Source organism: Tupaia chinensis, unplaced genomic scaffold (genome assembly GCF_000334495.1).
Source record: "Tupaia chinensis unplaced genomic scaffold, TupChi_1.0 Scaffold000215_1, whole genome shotgun sequence".
Classification (NCBI taxonomy): Eukaryota; Metazoa; Chordata; class Mammalia; order Scandentia; family Tupaiidae; genus Tupaia; species Tupaia belangeri.
Genome location: NW_006159690.1, coordinates 2,301,702 through 2,305,716, shown reverse-complemented (window position 1 = coordinate 2,305,716; position 4,015 = coordinate 2,301,702). Strand labels below are relative to the sequence as shown.

At 40.6% G+C, this 4,015-nt stretch overlaps 1 long non-coding RNA gene across 1 annotated transcript in view; it reads right to left on the bottom strand.

Moving 5' to 3' along the window:
* Positions 1-3,436, bottom strand: part of LOC102500545 (uncharacterized) — a 14,820-nt gene extending 11,384 nt beyond the window's left edge. Inside the window, exon 1 of the long non-coding RNA XR_334401.2 lies at positions 3,400-3,436. This is a non-coding gene — a long non-coding RNA (uncharacterized LOC102500545). The remainder of the gene's footprint in view (positions 1-3,399) is intronic.
* Between the last annotated feature and the right edge of the window lie 579 nt (positions 3,437-4,015).

The following is a 4,015-nucleotide window of genomic DNA, read 5'->3' as shown; positions in this document are numbered from 1 at the left end:
CCTACACCTAGTCAATTTGAATTCAGAAAATTATTAGAACTGTGTGGAGACATAAAATGGAATAAGCTAGCAACACATTACATTTACATGTTTTAAATATGCTTAACCATGCATTTAATTTAGATTTAATGAAATAGTTATTATATGCAACCAAAACATCAGTGTTATTAAAAACAAATTTATAGAGGATTAACAGCTGTGTTACATGTCTATACCCACCTATGCCAGAGTCTTTCATTCTCAGTAACATATTTTTAATCATTAATTTCTGTTTATGAAATGCACTATCACTGAGTAACTCTACTCAGTGGCGGTTGATTAGGGTACTCCTTGAACTTTGGATAAAAACCGATCGATAGTTCATACTACATATAAAATTGGTTCTGGACCTATACTATATCGACTCTTTCCAAGTTTCTTCCATTTGTAAAGATTCATAATTAATTGATGTAAAGCTAATAGAAAAAGAATGTGAACTCTAGCCTGGGTGTCAATAGGATACATTCGCCACTATTACTGATGACCAGAAATGATATCAACATTTAGCCAGAGTTAATTTTTTTTTTCCACTGAGTTTTCTTTTTCTCCTCACTTTTCTGTAAGAAAAGTAATTTGAAAAGGCTACAGTGGGGTGGAAAAAGCAATGAAGAACAAATCGCTGTACATGAAGTTTCATTTTTGAATAGCTAGAGAGATTAATTCACTTGACTGCAACTGGTTCATTACTACCCCCAGCTACCCAAAAATGAAATATCACTTATGGTACCGCCTCTGCCCCACAGGTCATAATACTATAGTGATCACAGCAGGGCTGGGCTCGATTATGGCAAACGAGGCCCCAGCCAATGCTCTCAAACACCCCCTGCCTGCCAAGGAGCTACCCGGGTGCTGTAATTGTGTTTACCTATTACCATGCCTTTATTTCATTACTTTGGACTTGTGGGATGCTATAAAAGAAGACGGAATTTTTGGAAAGTTCTGGAAGCTTTTACCAGTGAATGCTGTGTTTAGGGAGACCTGCTTCCTACATTCTTGGAACAAATCTTTTATGCCTTCCTTCCTTCACCTCAATTTTATGGCCTATTCTCAAAGCCTTCACCAATGCAAGAAGCAGAGAAAGCAAATAAGAAAGAAAGCAAATAGCCTTCTACCAGAGACTAGAACATTGTCCTGCGAGCCACGAGCCTTCGTTGCTGCTTCTTGGGATGGGTGAGGAATAGATTTGTGGGTCAGGAAATTTTGCCTCATTCTGTTCCATCTGGTTTCTCAGCAGCTTCTTTTTAGAACACTGGGGTCACTCAACTGCCCACTTGTCATTTATAATCATAATAATCATTACTATCAGCTGAATATTTAACTTTGCTGGGCACTGGCATGATCTCATTTCATGTCCCAAGCAAACTGTAAGGGTAGGGAATGACAAGACCTAGCACGTATTGAGCAATTTTTAGGTACCAGGCACAGCTCAGAGAACTTTCGTTTTCCAAATTCACATAATCCTACCAACTGAGTTTGGTACTATTGTCACCCCTGTTTTAACGATAAAGAAAGTAACACTCAGAACAGTAAAATTTTCCAACACCACAAAATGAGTAGATAAAAGAGCCAGTCTTTGGACCCAGGACATCCATTCCCCGCACTATATACTGCCATACCAGGGGGGTTTATTTCTGTTTTAAAATGAGGAATAAAGGTATGAAAAGTTAGAAATCTTGTTCAAAGTCACACAATGACTTTGACAGTGTTAAAGCTTGAATTTAAACCCAGGTGTGTCTGATTCCCAAATCCAGAGCACAAAACCCACAAAACCCACACTATATTTGCCCAGCCCCCAGTTGCATAGGTAGTTATCTATTTGGATTTATCTGTTTGTACATCCATCACTCCTGAGGGCTCGGGTTACTCTTATTATCTGTATCTCGGGCAACCTGCACTTAATAGGTGCCAGCTCTTAGCAGTTGCCCAATAAACATTCATGAGACTGACATAGCAAGGCTTTCCTTGAGTCCTTCCACTACAAGTAGAGTGACACACTCTCCCGTGTATGCAGTGTTCTCACTGGCTCACCTTGAGGCTTCATCAAAGCACATTCTACACTAAACTATCATTCTCTGCAAATACAGTATAGTCTTACTCATGAGATTGGTAGTTCTCTTACAGCAGGAAAAAAAAAAAATGTCTTGTTCATCTTAGTATCTCTGTTGCCTAATACTGGACCTAGCAATAGCAGGCACTTATGGTATAGACTGTGAGCTGTCTTCTCCCTAGACACAGAAGTGTACTATCCTTTCCAGTCTCATTTGCAATTAGGTATAGCCATTGACTGCGGTTTAGCCAGAGGGATGTGAGAAGAAGTTACTGAGCTATTTCTGAACCAAGGTTTTTAAGAAATGGAGATGGCCCCTCCATGCTCTCGTTTCCCTTTTACCAATGGGATTCAGCCAACAAAGCCCTACAGAATAGTGAAGCCACAAAATGGAAGAAGTTTCAATCCCTGAATTACTGCATGGAAGAGAGCTTCCTGCTGGCCAGGAATATTAGGGACCATTATTACATCAATGAGAAATACAGTTATATTCCGTTTGAATCCTTGTGCATTTGAGTCTTTATGTGTTTTGTTACAGTAGTTAGTATTATCGCAATCAATACAGCATTTAGTCAGTGATGAATGAATAATAGTAATGCTCAATCTCAATAATTTAAGTCCAAACAGAGACAATCCTGTTTACGGGTAAAATCTGTGGCTTTGTCTTTCTTTGTTTCTTTGTTTCTTTCTTTCTTTCTTTCTTTCTTTCTTCCTTTTTTTTAGAATTACTTATTTAATTTTATTTATCATTATTTTTAATTTGTTATAAGAGATGTGTACTCACCAGAGAGGGAAGGTGAGAAATTACCCCCAGCAGGGATGGCCACACTTCAATCTCCTCCAGTGTCCTCTCTGGACTTTGGACATGAATGCACACATGCCTGGTGTGATTTTCAAACTTGTGGGTCTGGGACGCTAACTGAACAGCCAGTCATGTGGGATCCAGTGCCTTAACCTCCAAGTCAGCTGTTGGCTCTGGAGTTAATCATTTTTAAGTATATTTACTTCTTCCTTCTATGAGCAAGAGAGAGCTAGAAAGAGAGACAGCCCCTCAACAGGATACAGCCAGATCTGGGTCAGGGGCCCATGCTTGCTGGAGTGTTCAGGGAGGTCTCAGCACACAAAGCTGGAACCTTCCCATGTGGGTCAGCTTCACAGGGTGCCATGCTACCCCTTCACCATCACCCTTACACTCTCTCCTGTGAGCATGCACTCAGGTCAAATTGCAACTTACAGACTATTATCTAGGATCTAAGTTGAAGAATTAGCTTTTCGTTTTGTTTTTCTTTTTGCCATAGGGCACCTGCACTCACCAGAGAGAGAGACAGAAGGAGTCAGTGAGATGGGAAGTGAGAAATCACTCCCCAGGGAGGATGGCCACATCACAAACCCTTATCCTCCATTCTCCTGGAAGTTTGGACGTGCATGCACATTCACCTAGCATGATTTTCAGGCCATTAGGTCCGGGATTCAGACCACGGTCAGCCATGTGGGAGTCCAGGTCTTAACCACCACGCCACCTGCTGGCTCCAGAGTACCTTGACAAAGAAAAAAAAGTACAGAGTTAAACCCAAAGAATGTGCTTTTCCAGACTGTTTATATATGACGCTATACACTTTTTAGTTTAGTTTAGTTTAGTTTAGTTTAGTTTAGTTTAGTTTTTTTAGTTTTTGCTGTAAGGAGCCTGTGCCTGTCAGAGATACCAACAAAAGGAGAGAGAAAAATGAGAAATCACCCCTCAGGGGAGATGGCCAAACCACAATCCCTTCTCCATTTTCTTAGGATTTGGGGCGCGTATGCACATGTGCCTGGTATGTTTGCCAAGCTGCTGGCTCCGATACTCCAACCATGTTGTCAGCCAGGGGGAGCCAGTACTTAACCAACATGCTGTCTGCTGGTGCCATTTATTTATTTTTTTAAAGGTTTTTC